This window comes from Amblyomma americanum, chromosome 1 (genome assembly GCF_052857255.1).
Source record: "Amblyomma americanum isolate KBUSLIRL-KWMA chromosome 1, ASM5285725v1, whole genome shotgun sequence".
Taxonomy (NCBI): Eukaryota; Metazoa; Arthropoda; class Arachnida; order Ixodida; family Ixodidae; genus Amblyomma; species Amblyomma americanum.
Window position 1 is genome coordinate 314453424 of NC_135497.1, and position 21766 is coordinate 314475189.

The 21766-nt window shown below is 46.6% G+C and overlaps 1 pseudogene; it reads right to left on the bottom strand.

Annotated features, from left to right (window-relative positions):
• Positions 1 to 12836: 12836 nt before the first annotated feature.
• On the bottom strand, positions 12837 to 21750 carry LOC144120330 (inactive selenide, water dikinase-like protein; annotated as a pseudogene).
• Positions 21751 to 21766: the final 16 nt, after the last annotated feature.

Consider the following 21766-nt stretch of genomic DNA (forward strand, 5'->3'; position numbering starts at 1 on the left):
ACGCCACGTTGCAGGAATTTTCCTTCCTACATGAAGCTGCGAATCTCTGAGGCTGACAAAGGAAGGTTGTGCGGTTCAATATTGAAGTAAGTTTTGTTTTAAAACCGATAGTGCACTTTTATCACACAAGGAAGACAGACAAAAGACAACCTGAATGTTGGAAGCAAAAAAAGCTGATGCTTGGCGGCTCAACAGGCGGCCAGGAGAGTTTCGACTTGTTATGGCGCTTCGCATCTATGAGCTTTGTGTGCCTCATGGTTTTGTTTTTAACGCGTCTCGATTTACAAGTGCCGAACAGCAGAGGAACTCCGTGCCGCTTCAAGTGCTAGTTAACCTTTGAAGGAGCCTGTTAAGGCTGGTCAGATGATTGCCGCGGTCGATGAAAAACCATGATGGCACGATGGTCGGTGATCGTACAAGGCAGTTAGCAGTATAAAGAGCACTTGTGTCGTCGTACGCTCGCCCGGCGAAACATTCCCGGCTGTGCCAGACAACTTCAAACTACTTAACGGAAATCATTTATTAGGGACGGGAGACAAGGTACAAGGCAGTTAAAAAAAATTGATGGCCTAGCTGTGTTAGGCCAGGATATACGTAGCGAAAGCGCGGAGACTTCTGCATCGAAGAGTGCACTCACTAGATGCGCCTTTGTTCATGGTTATATCTTGAGCCGTCGTGGTGGAGTGGTACAGTCCGCCTCAAACTACAATGGCCCTGGTTCGATTCCGAGCCTCGGCACAGGTTTTTTTTTTATTCAGTGAGTGGGTGGGGGGTTTCAGTGGCGTGCATAGATGCCGCCACCGAATACGTTGGTTAGCGAATAAGCGCAGGCACTGTTAAAGGGGCAGTTAGGAGAACTTTATCAAATTATTTTTGTTAGCAAAATCTGATAGTTCGGCATTTCAAGGCCTTGTTGCCGCCTGCCCGGGAGTGAAAGATGCATTTATTTCAAAGAAATGTGGATTCAAAGTTGAAAAAGTTTTTCTCGCCACTCCGATTCAAACTCGGGAACTTTATGACATCACGGCGCACTCTTAAGACGTTACAGAACGCAGTGACGTGAAACGTGACGTAAGCGCAGACGTGATTTCTCGCGGCTAGCAGTGTGGTCTAGCAGCCGAAATGAAAGCTACTGCCGCCGCACGTTGAAGGCATCTATCGGGGGTCGCTACTGTCGCTTCGTTTACGTTTGCACCGGCGTCTTGTCTGCATTATGATCGATCCAGAACCTGACGACGAAGTTCTCGCAAAAACTCCGGCCTGCATTTCAGCGACCTCAGCCCCACAGTGCGTGCGATGCTTTTGAGGGAGCACGGTTAGGTTAGGTGCCGGCGGGTTGTTTCCCCTTCCCGCCATGAGCAGCCGTTGCAAATCAAATATTATAACCCCAGTGCGGGGAGTCACAAGGGGCCAGAACAAGGTCAGTGAGTCACGCCCATTGGAGGCTGGCCGGGGCTTAGGGGCGAACGGATTCCTTGAACGGCGCGGTAGCACGGTGCAGCAGGCGGCATCATGGTCTCCCACGGTTGCAAGGGCCAGGTTATTTATTTTATTTTTTGCCAAAAAAAAACGGATGGGTACTCAAGGGCGCTTGCGTTTAAAGTTGGCGGCTTGAAAGTAAAGCCCACGCTTCAACGGCTTCCGCGCGTTTCCGGCGGTACGGGGTGCACTGGATCGGGGTCTCTCGCCCACTTGCATGTACCTTCAGATGTGTGCTGTGAATGGATTAAATTAGCCGAGAGCTCGAAAAGAACAGCTGCGTCCAACTGCCGAAGCTATTGAATGAAGTCACAACAAGTACCTCGCCGCAGAGCTGAATCGGTCTGGCCGGGCCGGCGGTGGCTGGCGCACCCTTCGCAAAATAGAGACATGCTTTAAGTCTCCGCCAGTGCGGTCAGAGTATGCCGAAACTGCCGAACGCGTCGGCGGTCAAGCACAGTTGGAGCATTGAGGGTCTCGGTTTGGCCGACGTGACGTCGCCATGCAGCGCGCGCGCGCATTACTCCGGAGTGTAAACGCACCTTAACAGAGCCTGCGCTTAATCGCTAACCAACGTAAGCAGTGGCGGCACCTATGGTAGCCACTGAAACCCCCCGCCCACTCACTGAAAAAAAAAAAACCTATGCCGAGGCTCGGAATCGATCAAGGGCCTTTGTAGTTTGAGTCGGAGAGTCTACCACTCCACCACGACGGCTCAAGGTTTCACCGTGAATAAAGGCGCATCTAGTGAATGCACTCTTCCGATGCAGAAGTCTCCGCGCTTTCGCTACGTATATCCTGGCCTAACACAGCTAGGCCATCAATTTTTTTAACTGCCTTGTACCTTGTCTCCCGTCCCTAATAAACGATTACCGTTAAGTAGTTTGAAGTTGACTGGCACAGCCAAGAATTTTTCGCCGGGCGGGCGTGTGAAGACACAAGTGCTCTTTGTACTGCGAACTGCCTTGTACGATCACCGACCATCGTGCCATGATAGTTTTTCATCGACCGTGGCGGTTATTTGACCAGCCTTAACAGGCCCCTTCAAAGGTTAACTAGCACTTGAAGCGGCACTTGGAGTTCCTCTGCTGTTCGGCACTTGTAAATCGAGGTGCGTCAAAAACAGAACCACGGGGCACGCAAACTTCATAGACGCGAAGCGCCATAACAAATCGAAACACTCCTGGCTGCCTGTGGCGCCCCCAAGCATTGGTTTTCTTTGCTTCCAACATTCAGGTTGTCTGTGTTACTGTTTTCATAAAAGTGCGCTATCGGTTTTAAAACAAAACTTACTTCAATATTGAACCGCGCAACCTTCTTTTGTCAGCCTCAGAGATTCGCAGCTTCCATGTAAAAAGGAACATTCCTCCAAGGTGGCGTCTCTTGTCCTATTATGTCATCACGCTTGTACTTGCGAGATTGCCCTGTGGTGGCGATACCTGTGTTTTCGTCCATGCTATTTTCTACCTTACAAGAGCTTTGTGTTCAGTAAGAGTGGCGTTTTTGTGATCAGGAGTTTGTATTCTATCGATACAAGGCAACCTCAATTTCTCCTCAGTGTCCCTTTAATGAGCGTTTATAGCCTGGCGTAACGCATGCGCGCGCACTGCACATTAACGTCACGTCGGCCAAAGCGAGACCCTCTATACTGCAACTGCGCTTGACCGGTGACGCGACTCCCCGCACTAGGGTTATGATATTTAATTTGCAACGGTTGCTCATGGCAGAAGGGGGAACAACCCGCCGGCGCCTAACCTAACCGTGCTCCCTCAAAAGCATCGCACGCTCTGTGGGGCTGAGGTCACTGAAATGCAGGTCGGAGTTTTTGCGAGAACTATACTCCAACTGCGCTTGACCGGTGACGCGTTCGGCAGCTTAGGCGCACTCTGACCACACTGGCGGAGACTTGGAGCATGTCTCTATTTCGTGCCGAGTGCGCCAGCTGTGCCAGCCAGACCAGACTGATACGGTTCCGCAGCGAGGTGCGCGTTGTGACATAATTCAAAAGCTTCGGTCGCTGGGCGGTGCTGTTCTTTTCGAGCTCTCGGCTAATTTAATCATTCACAGTACACATCTGAAGGTACATGCAAGTGGGCGAAAGAACCCGATCCAGTGGACCCTGTACCTCCAGAAACGCACAGAAGCCGTTGAAGCGTCGGCTTTACTTTCAAGCCGTCTACTTTAAATGCGAGCGCCCTTGATTACCCATCCGTTTTTGTGACGAAAAAATAAATAAATAACCTTGCCCTTGCAACCGTGGGAGACCTGGACGCCGTCTTCTGCACCGTGCAACCGCGCCGTTCAAGGAATCACAATCTGTTGACCCCAAAGCCCCGGTCAGCCTCCGATGGGCGCGACGTACTGACCTTGTCCTGGCCCCTCGCGACTCCCCGCACTGGGGTTATGATATTTAATTTGCAACGGTTGCTCATGGCGGAAGGGGGAACGACCCGCGGGCGCCTGACTAACCGTGCTCCCTCAAAGGCATCGCACGCTCTGTGGGGCAGAGGTCGCTGAAATGCAGGCCGGAGTTTTTGCGAGAACTTTGTCATCGGGCTCGGGATCCATCGTAACGGCGGCAAGACGCTGGTGCAAACGTAAACGATGCAATGGTAGCGACCCCCGATAGATGCCTTCAACGTGTGGCGGCGGTAGATTTCATTTTGGCTGCTGCTAGACCGCACCGTTAGCCGCGAGAAATCACGGAGTCTGCGTTTACGTCATGTTTCTCGTCACTGCGTCCTGTAACGTCATAAGAGTGCGCCGCGATGTCATAAGAGTTCCAGAGTTTCAATCGGAGTGGCGGGAAAAAATTTTTCAACTTCGAATGCAAATTTCTTTGAAATAAATGCATCTTTCGCTCTCGGACAAGCGGCAACAAAGCCATGAAATGCTGAACTATCAGATTTTGCTTACAAAAGAAATTTGATTGAGTTCTCCTCACTGTCCCTTTATTGTACCATGTACAGTCTAGGTCAAAAGTTTTAAGGCTACAGCATTCAGCTGCAGTGAAATCAATGTTCCTAGAATAATTCATGTAGCGGATCATTCAAAACTGTAGTCAAGAAGGAAGCTTGTGTATCGCAAGAAGAAACCTGCTAGCATTTCAAGGTCACTTGGTCTTTAATATTGCTGTAATGGCTCTGTTATGCGGCTGAAGCGAAAAGCCTTTAGCCTTAAGACTTCGCCGACACTGTACATTACTCTTGTTGCAAATGCGAACACTTTGCACACTTTCCAGGCTTCCACTAGCATGAGTCCTGCTGCACCACGGAATCCAGGTGTTCTTGCTGCGGTCAATGGCCAGGTACGATGGTTTCTCATATTCAGAACTAGTTTGTAAGCTTGAAATGCTTTTAGCTCTCGTTCTTGGTAACTGCAGCCAAACAATCTAGAAACTGAGCAAACGTAGGGCTGAGGATCAGTGCACACCTCTCGGAGACGTGAAATTTTCCATCCAAAAGGCATGGAGCGGAAAAAAATCGCCTGCACAGGAGCCCCATGCACAATTTGAACCTGTGACAGCTCAGGGCAGCTTTGCTTAATGAACTCTTAAATCACTAGACCATGACCACAACCTTTCACCTTTCATGTTCTAATTAGCACAGCTTCTTGTGCTAAGATTTAATTGCTGTGTTTGAAATATTCATAATCTTTCATCTGTTAGTTCTGTGCTTCCGAATATTTGGCAGCATTACTGTTGCCAGGGTGCAGTGGAGCCTGAAGTAGAGATAAAAAGGCTCATCTATGTTGTCAAAGGCAGCTTATATGATTGCACATAAACGTGACCTGGTGGCCCATCGCGCTGCTCACTCCGAAGGAGAGAGCGATGTGTCATGTTTTATCATTAGTAGCGTTTGCAAGGAAAACTGCCATTTTCGTAATGTTACATATAGGAGTCCTGAGGAATAGGATTTTAGCAGTTTTAAAGTGGCAAATATTAACTCTCTCCCCAATATGTTATAGGGCTTTATACAAAGCATATTTGCAGCTGTTTTATTGCAGGTCCACCTCGGGAGCGGAAATTGTCAGTGCAGAGCGGTGGCGCTGGCTTCTTTCCCAAGGTCGAGACTTCCTGTTTTGCAAGGACGCCACAAAACTTTTGTGGGGTTCCCCACAAAAGTGACGCTCCTTCCTGGTGATGCTCCTTCCCCGAAGAGCCTTAGGGGAAAGAGCGTTCAGGGAAGGAGCATCACCGGCTCAGTATGCCGGCAATTCCTTAAGGCTGGTGCCATGCAGAAGCCTCGGATAAGCCCAGAAAAACTAGCAGCTGTGGGCAGTAAGCCTCTTTTATTTAGGCACATTTCCTGACTGACAAAGGCATTTGTTTATTTAAGTGTGCATGACTTAAATACCTTTATTTTACAGCACCTGCATGTCTTCAATTTTGTCATGATTAATACTCTTTCAGATGCATTTGATGCATACATCAAAGCTGCACAAGCTGCCGAGGATGAGAAAATGCGCAGAGCAGTTGAATTGCTACCTGGCGGACATGCTGAGGGACATCAAGTAATCATCACCTGCACCTGCCCCTGTAGTCAATGACTGTAGTCAGATAAAAATGATAAAAATAAAGGCAGCAAGAAAATTTATTTCATTGACTGCAGCCCGGTATTTAGTGCTGGGATGCAGCATTTGTTGCACTGAAGGGTTGCAGGTTCATTCAGGTAGCCTACATATTCAGAGCTATTAACTGTGCACCAGAGTACGTGTTGCAAGGCCATTGTATCCCCATGTCGAGGCCCTCGTATCTGTACGAAAGTTACGTGGCCCTCGTATATACGAGGGACGGGAGTGACACATATCCAATTGCGTATATATATGAGGCACGTATCACCCGTATATATGTGTTTCACCATACGTGGAGAGAACGCGTATGCCATACGAGGACGTATTCATACGACCATATATGTGGACACATATCCAATAATTGCGTATATATGAGACACATTTAACACATATATACGAGATTTTTCACTAGGGCTCGCTTACGTCAATTTGACGTCACCTTGCAAAAGAACGGTTCTCCAAAGGAACCGCCGCAGGATCCGGCCCCAGGGTCGACAACGGCGCGACACCGCAGCGGAGAGCTTCGGATGAATGACAAGCTTGTAGGCCAGAAATACGTCAAGGGGCCTTGGTCTATTACGGGCCAGCACCGTCCTTCTGATGGAGGACGAGCGCGTTGAGAATCGCAAGGACTTAGTTGATTACGGCTCTTCGTCGCATTGGAGTGGTTCGGAACAACAGCTACGTAGCGCATAGTCAGTGAGCGCCGAAATCATAGCTTGAGACCATTTTCCCACTTTCGTCTGCATTGGCATGAGCCCGAGCAACGAACCGGAGATCTTGTCATCGAGCAGGGCGCCGCTAAATTCTAACAAGCCTTGCGGTTCGACTACCTCTCCTGCCTGGCGCTGCTTCCATTGCTATAGTTTCAAAAAGGCAAGGATTCATGAAGGCTCAGAATCGCATTTGTTCCCACCCTTTGCGGCACAAAAAAATTTGGCTGAGGATTTGCTCAGCTAATCCGGGATATACAAAGCTGTTCATAAGCGTTGCCACTGACATCGAAGTCTACGTTGATTTTGAGGAAAGGAAAGGCGCATAGCTGGCTCCCTGGGTCAGTGGACACCTCAATCGCGCTTTGACATACGCGGCGGTGGTTAGAGAGATGTGGACTGCAATCATTAGCGCTGACAACGTTGTGGCAGACACGCGGCACTGCAGCAATAGGCCGCAGCGTTCATTGGCTGACCAACCTCCCGCGATCAAACTGCCACCTGGCAGGGTGGGCCATGCCAACGTATACATTCCAATAAAGAGAAATTGTAGAGCTATGCTTACGGGTTTCAGCGGAAGCCGACTGCCCCCCCCCCCCACCCATACGAATTCTTTCAACACTCTCTTTCTTCCGATAGATGTGGTCGACCAACGGCGCCGGCATATCGGTCGAAGTAGTTCAGTAGTTCTGTCTTCGCCACCGCTAACAGTGTGTGCTTGTTCAGCTCGATATCACGATGCTATCGACTTTCCTTCGGAATGTAGAATATTCACTTCTGCCGGTATGGCGAATCTCCGAGCACGCCACAGCACACACGTTTCGTAATATCCGTCGTGGACTACCACGCACCTCGTTAACGCGGCATCCAAATTCGCGCACGTGGGCACGGCTGCGTATTTTGAGGAAAGTGCACAGTAACTTTCTCGTATCGCTGTGCAGGACTTAGCTGCAGCCCTAGCTGGAATTGCGAGGAAGACAAGGAGGAAAGGAAAGACGCAGTATGGAGCCGCAGGGGCGTGTGTAGGCAGGAATGTGAAATTGAATGAAGATAAAAAGACATGCCACGGCTTGCCGAGCTTGCTCGCGGAGCCCTCCACTACGCTACCTCTTTCTCCGTTCCTTGCTTCACTCACTCCTTTATCGATTCCTGACTGAAACATGTTCTGAGCACTGCAAGCATAGGTTGTTCTCTATATATACGTTTTGCCGATGTCAGTATAACAAGTGGCAATTTATACTGCACGTTAAAGAACCCCGCGAGGTCTGAATTATCAGGGGCCCTCTGCTAAGGCACCTCTCTATCTCTTTCTTCTTTCACTCTCTACTTTCTCCCTTTCCCCACGGCAGGGTTGGGGTGTTCACCGAGATGTCAGAGATTTAACCTACAGGGTCATCCACTCTTAGAATGTCGTTCCGTGCTGCCGGCGCTCCACGGGGCGCCTCAGGTGGGCACCGTAGAAACTATTGCGCAGGAGCAGTGAGAGTTGCAAGGCGGGGCTTCATGCATCGTCTGCTACAGTGCGCTCTGTATAGCGGTGAAGTGAGCTTCAATTTTGCACTGCGTGCGCATAACGCCGATCGGAAAAATGTTTTTGACTAAACAAAAGACTGCTAAGAAGCCTATCAGCTGCTTTTATTTTGTTGCAGAAACAGTACCAACGTGTTCTGCTTGCACGGTTAATTTGAAACCTAAAAATAATGACACTCAGGAGAAAGTGCGCGCCACGCAATAGTTAAAGCTTTGCTACTTTTGCTGCAACGGGATAGAAGCGGCTGATAGGCTTCTCAGCAGTGTTTTGTTCCTCACGTTTCTCCGATGGGCGTTATGTGGACGCAGTTCAAAATTGAAGCCCACTTCACCGCAATACAGAGCGCACTGTAGCAGACGATGCGTGAAGCCCCGCCTACAGCTCTCACTGCTCCTGCGCAATAGTCTCTCCGGCACCCGCGAGAGGCGCCTCTCGGAGCGCCGGCAGCACGCAGCGACATTCCAACTAAGAGTGGACGACCCTGTAAATTTCCTTCCCCCTCCAATTTTTTCTTTCTTTCCATCCCGCGTCCTAGAGCTCAGCAGCGCAACACTGTAACTACTATGAAAATGAAAATTGCTTTTGGGAAAGGAAATGGCGCAGTGTATGTCTCACATATCGGTGGACACCTGAACTGCCCTTTCAGGGAAGAGATAAAGGAGAGAGTGAAAGAAGAAAGGAAGAATGAGGTGCAGTAGTGGAGGGCTGCGGTATAATTTCGACCACCTGGGGATCTTCAAAGTGCATTGACATCGCAAAGCTCACGGGCGCCTAAGCGTTTCGATGGAGACGAAACGCTAAGGCGATGCCAGTGTACTATCCCTGCCCCGGATTAGGGGCGTAAGATTTAATAGCTTTTTCATAACCAATAAGCTACAGCAGCAGATGGGTTTTGATATCACGTGCACAGCTGCACCAGCATCAAAGTACAGGCAGCAGCATCGAAGAAAATCTCGTGGACAGCTCGTTCGGGAGCACGTTGCTAGAGCACACCGCAGGGTAAACGGACGGGAGGCCGCCCCGCGTCCAGTGCCTTTTAAAGCTCTAGCTTTTAAATCGAAGAGACATGGACCTAACCCACGATCACGCGACCACTCCTTGCCCGTAGCCGGCGACTCGCGCTAGCTTGGTCCTAATCACTCGGGGCAACAAAAGATGTCACAAAAAGCGCTATAAACAACGACAAATGCGTCCCATAATAATAATTGGTACTTTGGGGAAAGGTAATGGCGCAGAATCTGTCTCATATATCGGCGGACACCTGAACCGAGGGAAGGGATAAAGGAGGGAGTGAAAGAAGAAAAAGGTGCCGTAGTGGAGGGCTCCGGAATAATTTCGTCCACCTGGGGATCTTTAACGTGCACTGACATCGCACAGCACACGGGCGCCTTAGCGTTTTTCCTCCATAAAAACGCAGCCGCCGCAGTCGGGTTCAAACACGGGAACTCCGGATCACTAGCCGAGCGCCCTAACCACTGAGCCACCGCAGCGGGTCCAAACGCGTCCCAAGATAACCTGCTGTGACTGGACGACGCAGCGTTCTGCGTTCCTGCGCAGTACCAACCGCAGCAGTTATGATAGAGCTACCACAGGCGAAGTGGCACATAAGACTCGTTGTGGAAGGGTCATAGATGCAGCCGAGGCAGAGCGTCATGCTCGGAACGCTGCACGTAAGTGGGAAACGGGAGCCACAAACGTGCTGCGTGTCTAACAGAAGACGAACGCTGTCGGGACGCTGCAATGCATCTCGAAGTCCTACTGGCCTCACGTGCTCTGGAGGCATATTGTAAGAAAACTGTGTGGCCATTGCAGCTGGCGCGAGCAGTCTTCCACGCAAGGCTAAATAGGCATTCACGATAATGGGCGCCGCTGTCGCGGAGGAAAAATTACTCACCTTAGGCAAAAGAAAGATCCCTCGTCGAACTGAAGCTTCTTTAGGAGCAAAATAACGCAAGGCTGGCCACGCGGCGCCGGTCGTGACAGGGCCTTAGCGCAGCCAGGAAGGTTTGAGCACAGGACTATCCAGAGAAGAACAAGTGATAAGCCTAGCGGCCGCAATCCGCCAGCTGCCGTGACACAACGTGCGAGCGTTCTTGGCAGCAGCCGTTCTACGTGTGTATGAAAATGATGATGATGATGATTATGATGTCATACGAGTTTATATGTCATTGCTGTTAGCCTATCAAAGGATGGCACATGCCCACACTGGGGGATCGGCCAAGAATCGGGTGCCTGTTCGCCTGTACTCAGTTATTAAAAACGAAAAGCACGCGGGAACGCAACACCGGTGGATTCTACCTCATGAACAGAGAAAGGACAAGAGTTTTGATTTCGAAATAAATAATAATATTAATAATAATAATAATAATAATAATAATGAGCGGGATTAAAAAGAATTATTAAGCCAAAATGTAATAATTTGTAGAAAAGAAAATTTTGTTACACATAGCAAGGCATACGGTCCTTGCCGATGGTACGTGGTCCTGGACCGCGCCATAAGGGAAGGAATAAAGGAGGGAGAGTGGCGATGAAGCCACCCACTCCTCCCCGGTTGCCATGGTAACGGCGCATGAGCACAATTGGCCTCTCCCATGTAACATGGTATCGGCGCATGCGCACAACTTTCCCCTCACGTGTATTACGAAATGCTCGACTGGTAGCTTAGTGTAGCTGCCGCTACAAAAAATTTAGGACACACAGGTCCTTGAGCCCCTGCACGGCCCCACTGCACTCAAACGTTCATGTCCCGTATAACAAGTGGCAGTTTATAGTGCACATTAAAGAACCCCGCCAGGTCTGAATTATCAGGAAGCATCTGCTACGGCACCTCTCTCTCTTCCTTCTTTCACTCTTTATATACTTTCTGCCGTTCCCCACGGCAGGGTTGAGGTGTTCACAACAGGGTTGAGATGTTCACCGAGATGGTACACTATCCTTTCAACAAACAAAATTTTCTTTTCATCCCCCATCCTAAAGCTTAGCAGCGGAACACCCGTAACCACTATGAAATTGAAATTGAAAATTGGTTTTGGGGGAAAAGAAATGATGCAGTATCTGTCTCACATATTGGCAGACACCTGAACCACGCCTTAAGGGAAGGGATAAAGGAGGGAGTAAAAGAAGAAAGGAAAAAAGAGGTTTCCTGATAGCCGTGCACTGTGACACCTGCATCAAAGTACAAGAAGCAGGCATCGAAGAGTCTCGGGAGCACATTGCTGCAGCACGCCATGGGGCAAACTGAAGGAAGGCCACGCCGCGTCCAAAACGTTTTAAAGTGCTAGCTGTTAAACAGAGCCATGGACTTCACCTATGATCACGCGACCACTCCTTGCACGTAGCCGGCGCCTTGCGCTAGCTTCGTCACAATCACTTGGGGCGTGCAGTGGCAACAAGACAGCGCTAAAGAAAACGCCAAATGCTACAGCAACCAAAACCCATGATCAGACATGGGAACCTTCAAGTGTTTAATACACTTGCAACCGAAGTTCCCATTGTTACTATCACTGATGGCAGCATCATGCGCAGCTTGGTTTGAATCTGTCTTGTTACAGTATGCTGCATTGCCTAACATTTACGTCCACCACGCAGTAATGTGCAGGAGCGCTATATGCACTGTTGACATGTGCAGAACCCAAAGTAGACGCTGGACCAAGCACAATGTTCATGTTCCGAAATGAGATACTGTAAACAAGTAATTTTTCTCAAACTTAATATTTCACAAAATCAGGTAAAGTAATCAGGAATAAATTTTGGAAAGGATAAGTGACAAGCACCTTAGCGCTCTTTTTAACCACATTCACGGGAGCAATTTCTTGCAGTGTGCTGTTTATATGATTCGTGACAAAACGAGCAAATTAGGTCTTCACAAAAATTCAATTCAAAAGTCGTTTCACATAAAAGAATTGGATGAAGGAACCTGTATCTAATGGTGCAAAGTAATGTCTGCTCTTAATGATACTGATGGATAAAGCTTCAGTGTGCCCACACACACTCTCAGCACAGACAAGAGCCAGAATTTCTGCAAAATATTTTTATTCCCAATGCATGGCAAATGGCTGAGGCTTAAGCAATGACAGGCTGTGGGAGATGCCCACGGGAGACAAACCATCCTCCACACCACCGTAATATTCAGTCAGCGCAGATTCATGAAGGTCTCTTCAAGGAACAGCCAGTCTCTTAACTGAACAAACCATCAACACCACTATATAAGGGGAAAATATTTTACATAACGAACGCTGGTAGAAGACTATCTTTCATGACTAACAAAAATATTGGTGTGCTCATAAAGCGCTTAAAATATCACTAACACAACACAATATGTTTGTTTGGAGTCCATTTAGCTAATGTTCATGTCAGTGACATGCAGCTTAAGACCAAAGCTGTCGACACTCGTATATGTGGCATTCGTAGTTGCATATGACAGCCATAAGGTACCCCATCAGTAAAACCTTCACAGCTCACTCTTTCAAAACTCCTTGCGAGGCTGGAAACCTTCCTCACAACCAATTCTTTCCCTGTCCCCTATTCCCAAGCCTGTGTTATTACAGCTCAGACTTCTTGTCGGCTGAAGGCACTTCGAGCACGCGTAGAGAGTCTGTCAGCCTTGCTACCCGCTCCCCTTCAACAACATCCTCTATGATCCACGCTGGGTATCCCTCTTGCTGCTCAATTTCTTTGCACGATGCTTCGGCATTCTCCTTTGGAAGGCACATCAGCAGTCCACGTGAGAAAGTAAAAATGGAAACTTGTATCTCACTAACGCCATAAATTATAACAGTATAAACTGTCAATGCAACCTATGAAATAAACTTGAAATGAAATTGCTGCTGTTTTACCGCAATTCCTGTATTCCCACAAAATTGCTGTAATTCCTGTGTTATGATTATATATTTTTCATGCACTCATCTCCTCTAATGCCCCCAGGGGCCTTGAATATATTGAATAAATAAATAAATAAAATAAATAAATAAATTCCGTATGCTAATATATTGGCAAGAGAATTTGAAAATCAACCCAAATGATGCTTTAACTTGTTCATTGCATCTTGGGTGTCCGGTGGGTGATCCAAGATACTAAGTCGCGCGATGAATCCGTCGCTATGCTCTTATTTGTCAAAGAGCATGTGGAAAGGACACACGCCATGTCGCTGTTGCCATTTATTGGCGTTTCCAGGAAGTTTGCATTGCCAAGTAAAAAAAAATTTTGGCTACAGTTGTACTAAGGGCAGCGTTATCTGTGTGAAGACAAGAAATTTTCTCCATGTGAAGCCTCCAGAAGTGCCAAAGACCTCCCCACTCCACCCTACACAAGAACCACGCATCTATCACCAACCCGTTGCCTGCCTCCACACACCAGAAGCCCGTGCAGCAGCAGAGCAAAAAGAGCAACAGTAAAATCAAATCCAAAGAGACAATTGGAAAGTCAGCTGCCCTCCAGAAGCATCCCCAACCGGCCACAGCCTCACCATGCCCCACTAGCTAGGGGGCCGCCAACATAGACACCCTCTAGAAAAATTCTGGTGCACTCGGCTTTAAGTAAAAGCATTCATTAAAGTAAAAGCATCAAAGTAATCACTGAGCGAAATTCAACTGCTATTACAGCGTTCTCGCATCAGATTTCATGATCGTCCTGTCAATTTTGTTTTCTTTTCTCCTGGTACTACTCAGAGCAGAGCATCTGAATTACATAAAAATAATCTGAAAAGAGTTTCACCCAAACGGAGACAACATATCTTTCCAAGGAACAACTGGGGATTTCCGACAGGAACACCATGACTTTCATGTAAGTCTAAACTCTGCATACATTTTAGCACTTCCTGACGGTGAAAGTTTGAAAAGTTGTGTTGTATCTATTTTCAAAAAGCTGTGAGACATGAGAAGGAAATTCTACAATAGAGAAAAAAAATTTGACTGGTTGTCAGTGGCTCAAGAGGTCTCGGCCGAATGCCGGTGCGTTAGTGTGAAGGAGGTGCCCGTGGCGGCCAGCAGGGCAGGAAATTGGCGATGATGGGCAGCGTGTGGATCACAAACCCCACTGAGCGCTGCTGCACCTGCACCAAGTTCTGGGTGTGGCCGAGCAGACCGAGCAGACGTTTGTAGCAACGTGGCAGCCATGCTTGTGCATCAGCCGAGCTCCTGGAACAACAAAGGCAAAAAATTTGTTTTAACACAGTTTCTGCACAAGCAGGAGTGAAGTGAAAGTCAATTCCCACTTGGTCACAAAATACACAACTGATGAATAGTCATACAATGCCTCTCATTTCATGATATAAAAGGAAAAAAAATGTAGCTGGTCTGATAAAGACCTGCTTTGATCAAAATGAAAACTTTTTCTCTTCAAAAGTCTGCAATTTTGTGGTAGCCTTCTTGCATGCAGACAGTGAAGTACTAGTAAGTGGAACACACATACTTGCACTTGCAAAATGTGAGACTGCACAGATACTACCAGCATACCCTGTGAGGTGGTAGTAACTAAATTACTGCAGTCTTTAATGTTGGTCGCCAGGTTATCACTGTCGCCCTTCCCATGGGCTGCTAACGAGCTAAGATATTTTCATGAAATAAACAAGGAAGCAAAAATCAGACGGACAAAATTCAGCACTTCCGAGCCAATCCACCATCTCAATGTTAGTGTTTTCCAATCCAATCTAACCTGTATCCTTGTTTGTACTATCCAAAGACACGACTTTAATTATTTCCTTTTTTCTTTTCCTTATTCGTTGGCATCACACTGGAGTGAACGGCTGTGGTAGTAAAGAGACAGCCACAAAGACTGGATGGTTCACAACAGAAAACAAACAACTGGTGGTGGGGGAAGCCTCAGTCCCCTAACCAATATTTCAACAAGACGACTTTCCCTTTCTCCCACCACTTGCCTAGCCGCGACAGCATCACTCTTCTTGCGTTCATCTTTTTACATCTTCCCTTTTTCCATTCTGCCTTTTTAATCCTTCTCCCTGCTTGCCCATCCCTTCTTTTTCTCCAAATGAACTCCCCAGTTTCTTTGTGCAATTACATGTAATGATGTCCTTTGCTCTCGCATATTTTGCAGAATCTACCAAGTGCAGCAACATCTCCTTACGTGCGTGATCAAATTCTTGCAGCTTCTTTTTGTTTGTTTGCCCTAATTTCCTGCACTTTTCGTTTTCAATGCTCTATCATATCACTTCTCATTATTTATGTTACGATTACTGTAGTGGAAGCTGTCGTCATCATGGGACACGAATTTAATATTGTTGTCCTGACCACTGCGCTGTACTTCAATTATCAACTATTTTGTTGTTACCTTCTTAAAGCATTGCTCACAGTTTGTATTCACATTAGTATCTGTCCACTCTCTTTCTGTGAGTGTACATGTTTCACCTCAACAATACTTCAGGAAGGCATTGCAGAGACTGCCGTAAATAAGCACATAAGCAAATAGGCAACTAAAAAAAACTGCGGACACGAACAAATCAGCACCAACCATTGAGATTGAGACGTGCCATGCAGTCTATTGCATGGAGGTAGACCCTGCATACATCTTCTTCACTGATGCCAGCCTTGTCCAGCTGAGCATAGCGCTCTGGCTTCTCCAGCCACTGGTGAGCGTTCACTGCCACCTGGGTGCAAGGGGCTTGGTCAGTACCAGCACGTCTCCAGGCTGTGCATTGTCTGGCCTGTAAAGGGAGCATAACATTTTGCAATTAGGTTAAATGGCCAGGCTGATGAACATTCCAGTTTTTGTCTAGAGCCTTTTTGTTGTTCTGAAACAGCTTGCTTTTAATGACGCAGTGACTACTTCTGTAGCAAACCTTCTCCAAGGATAACGTTGAGACAGGCATAGCATTACTATTCCTGTCATTCGTTGCTCTGGGGGAAGGCATATGTTCAAGGGTTTTTGCTGCAATTCTATTTCGGTTTACATTATAGTGCCATTTTCAAAATTTCACTGTCTATGCGACTGACCTGCTGGGCCTTTGCTATAAGTACTCTACTTGCAAAAAGCATCAGTGTTGACTTAGTGGAGTGCAAAATGGTACCAGAACATCTTTGGTGGGTGCGGGGTAGCACTTGATATAATGACGACAATTCCAATAAGACATGGTTTGAACTTGTGCAAAAGTGAATTGTACAGTACAGTGAAAGCTTGTTAATATCAACTCGACGGGGACGACGACAGTTCAAATTGACTGAAGTTCGAACAAACAAAAGTGAACAGAATATGCATTTGGGAAGCAGTCGGGTAGTGAGATTAGCCATTTCATTGTCCTAAAGTATTCCTTCATCACCTCCTACCTTTTATCTGAAGGCCTTTTTTCACCTTCAAAACTGAAGACGCGCGTAGCATTCAATGCTTCCAAACTACCGCAGCGGAGGGCCCCACGGAAGTTGCAAAAGGCATACAACCACCACTGAGCATGGATGGTCAAAAGGACTACCGTCTCACGTCTGGCGCTTTTCGACCAAACCATATAGTGCAACCTCTGTGACTTGCAAATTCACACTTGTGAGTCGCGAGGTTGCGTAAGCATTGAAGTCGACAAGCAAAGGTAACCCGGGCGGCCACATGTATATTGCCCGAATTTTCAGCCTCCCCTGGCTCAAGGCGCACACTGCCAAACCAATGAGTGCGCTTTTTGTTTTGGTGATATCCTGCTTCGATAATGCTCTGGCATCGACTTCATGCATGGTTCCAACCTTCTCTTCAAGCATTTTGGCACAGTAATTACTGCAAACGGAAGACAATTCTAAATGCGGTACACCGTGTAGGTTTACTGCTCCGGCCGCAACCAATCACATGCAAAGGGCACTGAAAAACCGAGACAAATACACACAGCAAACATCAGCCAAGCTCCAACTCATTCGTTTTGCACACGTCGTAGTTTCGCGCACGACCGCATGGTTTCGGATTTGGAGTGCTGGAGACTCTGCGATATGTCTGATTCACCTTAATCATCTTTTTGCTGGCCATGTGATCGATTTCTCAACAGCAAAACCCAACACAGCAAGCTACTGAAGCCTTCGAGACCAACACATACAAGCAAGCCGGCTCCGAGGCCATGCCGTTAGTTGCCACCGCTAGCACAGAGAGAAAACCCTCCCTCGTTTACCCAGACTATCACGCCATTTTAACCCTGCCCACTTCTCCAAAAAGGTGGTGAAGCCTAGTGGGAATGTTTCTTGGTTCACCGCGTCCCCCGCCCCCCAGGCGCAGTGGTGTGTTCGAATTATTGGTGGCACAATCCATTCACATTCAAATTAACAAATTAATGGGCTTTGTTTCACACAGACCCCAGTGGAGCATGGCCAGACCCAGTCGTACAGTTCGAATTATCCAGAAATTCAAATTATGAGCTTTGGCTGTACAGTCAGGTATTTCCACGGGCAAACTACATCATCACTGTGGTGATTATTTGGGTATTAAGTAAGGTTTATCTGAACTTTGAAAACCACGCTCATGCTGGAAAAACTCATCAGACATAGCACCCAACAGACAGAGCCTCAAATGCTCAAATTTTGCATTTCATATATGCTAACAACGACAAAAATAGCATGGAAAACTTAATACATTTGAAAAAGAAAAAAAAGGGAAAGGAATACTGCACTCACGAGATGATTTCAGACTCTCTGCAGACTGATGATGCCACACCACCAATCATAGGCCAAGGATTGAGCATAGTCTCCCCTCCTGTGACCCTTGTGCCTGCTTGTTCAGCCAAGTCCTGTGGGGAAACAAATGCCATTCAAGCTATTTGCACCATGCTTATGACTTCAGTACTGGGGCATAAACTCGGGCAGTGAAAAGAGTTAAAACCTGAAACACTTGAACAGCTGCTCTCTGACACGTACATCTCTTGTAGATCTTCTCTTAAGTTATCTCTTCACCATGGTAAGCGCACAAACTTGAAAAAGAAATCTGAGACTGCATTCAAATTTTGAGAGCTTACACAACTAGTTCCCTAACACTCAGATTAGCTCTGATAGGCTACCCATGGTCTCCACACACCTAAAACATTATGCAAACATCTTAAGTTTTACTGCAGCAGGGGCCGATCCTACCTTGACTCCCCTGATGAGAAGAGGCACGACAATGTCCCTCTGCTTTTCAGTGAGCTTAGTGCTGGAAGCCGTTATCATCAGCACGTTATCGCAGCGGGTCACGCCAAGTGCATAAAGATCAGACAGCACATTGGCACACGCTATCTTGCCCTGCAACAAACAAAAACAATGAATAAGAAAACATCCTGTACACATGGTGCCAGCACAGGACACCAACATGAGGCCTGTCATCTATTTGATTCATTATTGTGTAACAACGAAGATGAGTCAACGCAGTAGCGGCAGTGCTATCGCTGAGCGCATGCTGCTGGCTGGCTCTAGAACAACCGCCGACGTAAGGTAACAAACGCGGCTATCCTACTGACACATCGTTACAATCAGATTTATTTATACGTTTATAGAAAGTATATTTATAGTGTTGTTTTGAGCCCAATAAGACTGCTCAGTAAGTGACCTGTTATCCAGACTAGCCAATAAGTTAACAAACTTAGCACTTAGAAACTCTGATTATAGAAAAAGTTTGGTGATACTCCTACGGCTACAAGAATATATATTTAATACTGCTTTGTTTCGTTTTATCACTTGGTATTAAAACTACAGACACATAACTTTCTGCAAAAAAATAACACTTAGTATTTTTTGTACAGTCGACTGAAGTGACAGCAGAGCACTGTGATGTTGAACTTTGAGAATACAATCTACCATCACGTTACTAAATGCATGTAAGCATTTTTTACAATGTTGAACACTTACAGCTATGTAGGGGTCTTCAACAGATGGATAGAAGTAATCAATAGTTTGAACCAGAGAATAACATAACCAGAATCTCCAAGGGGCACAACACTGGAATCCATGCCAATGTCTGAATGGAAAAAAATATGTATATTAGTCAGGTTGTTATGGGCAGCTTGAAGAAAGGTACATTTTCAGGGAAGTTATCAGAGTTACTACATTTAAAAGCACTTTACAAGGCACCCAAAATGTCTTCAATGAGGTTAAACTGTCCGCACACCATCAGTGTTGGGTTTTGTTCCCATTATGACTTAGAGAACTATAGACACCTAGCATTAGTTCCACGTTTTATTCTTTCAAATGATGCGTTAAAGATTAGAATACTTATGCCACCATGTGGCCAACTATTAGCAATAAATAATTTGTATCTTAATTTCTTCTTTCATGCTATTTCACTTTAATCAGCCGAACGATGGCTGAGACATGTGGTTCACATTTTGGTAGCATGAGGCACGAAAAAAAACCTGTAATATAAAGGCTGATACATAGTTTTAATTCACTAAAACACTTAAACCAGCTTGCTTCAAGAGCTGGAATGGCAGCAGGCAACATATCAGCAGTTAAACTGCCGTTCTTTTCGTGTCTCATGTGTCCTACTTGTCACACCCATCATTTGGTTGATGAAACTGAAACTTAAACAGTGCCAAGAAGAAATTCAGTTATAAATTTAGCAGTCACAGGTGAGTACCAGGAGGTGATCTATGTATTGTAATGTCTAATGCATGACTTGAAAGAAGAAAAACTGCAAGCAAAAACTTTATTGTCTATAGTCTTTTAATGTGAGGCTAAATTTGTACTGAAAGGAAAGATTATTCATAATCCAACACAAATACTACGCTGGGACAGACAAAAAGGAATGAAACAGTCTACCGGCTTGTACCCGACAGTGTAATAGCTTTATATCCAAACACCAGAATAAAGCTGGCCACACAACTGAAAATGTTTAGTCAATCTGCTGTACCAGAAGAGAGTGTCGCGCATGTCTTCAGCTACTAAATGCTTTAATTAATTATTAATCGGTGTGTATTGTAAAACAGAGCACAGATACTTGAGCGTCCATGTTCAGTTTGTAAAACTCAAATACACTTGGATATTTATCAACATTAATATGTCACTGACAGCCATTGTACCTCCCTCGTGCTTTAGTGCGAAAGCACTATTCCGCATGTACCAACCCCTAGCAAGAATCTTGTCTTGTGCTCGTACTATCCCGAGCTCAGGTCAGTTCGGAGCAGCATCACACAAGCTGCAAGCAATCGGATGAAGCTCAGGTAAGTTCGGAGAAGCATCACACCAACTGTAGTCAATGGGAGGAGAGCATCACACCACCTAGGTCACATAAACTTGTGGCAACATCACAACCTGTGCATTGGATGGTGAGAAAACTGTCCGCCGTGGCAGTCAAAATAATGATTGGTCGCAAAAGGTTGCTCGGGAAGAGCAACATGGGTCGCACGATCCCTACCGGTGGCTGTGATAGAAACAGACACCTGTCAATGCAGTGGCACATCCCTTAACCGCTGCGCCACTGCGCTAGTAGTGGTACGCCGCCATCTATGAATGTTAAGTAGAGAATTACCACCTCTGCCTATATGGGAATTATCCTAATAAACCCCTCAGAGTGGCACTTAAGTGTCCGCTGCTTTCACACGTGTACTTGATTTAACTACGTTAAACCCCTACCACTTTTTTTTTGGTTAAAGGATACTGAACTTGAAACATCACTCACTTTATGTGTCACGTCACTAGTGAATTTTAGGCGCGACAGACTGAACAGAGTTCATTGAATGCCAGAGGTATTCTCTCACCAATGACTGATTCAAAAACTGCAATTTTATAAAACAGCAGAAGCATGAAACAAAACGACCAATAAGTATATCGCGCATCACATAATATGTTCATTTCAATGCTGGTACAATGAAAAATCTTTAATTCCATCATGACATAAATAGCAGCCTTGTTGAGTGGCTGCACTGTTCTGAACAGAAAATAGCTAGATCAAGACAGTGATCAACAATTCCATGTTGATGAATTTTGTATTTTTTGTAGGCTGGACTAAAGTGAAAAAATAGCACAATGATGTTAGCACCTGCTATAGCACACAAATGCATGCAAGTGAACAGCTGAGTACTTTTGCGCCGGCACAAGTACATAACACCTCGCCAAGTACTTATGTCCTGAATCCAGTAGTACGTTCGTTTCACTGCCGTGTGGTTACAAAGCATCACCGCAGTCGAAAAATCTGTAGAGCGTGCCGTTCTAATGCTTGTACATTCAGGCAAAGATGACAATAAAGTATCTGCACAAGTGTTCGGTGTACAAATTAAAACAAGCTGCTCCAAAGCTTGAACGCACCGATCTGTGATCCCTCAGGGTGGTACAACACGGTCTGCTGTGCTTCGCCGTCTCCCCTCAGCGAATGGAGCAGCTTGTTGAGCACACCCTGGGGAACCTTGCAGCCTCATCCTTTCATGTCAGCCAAGCTCAGGAGCCAAAACTCTGGCTCGAGCTTGTGCTCGGCATTTTCGAACGGGTAGCAGATCACCGTCACGCCGCTGGCTCCGCGTCGGAACATGTAGCTCCGGCCGGCGACAGCATCGACATGTGCAGCCTCACCACTCATCCCGGCGAAGGTTCGA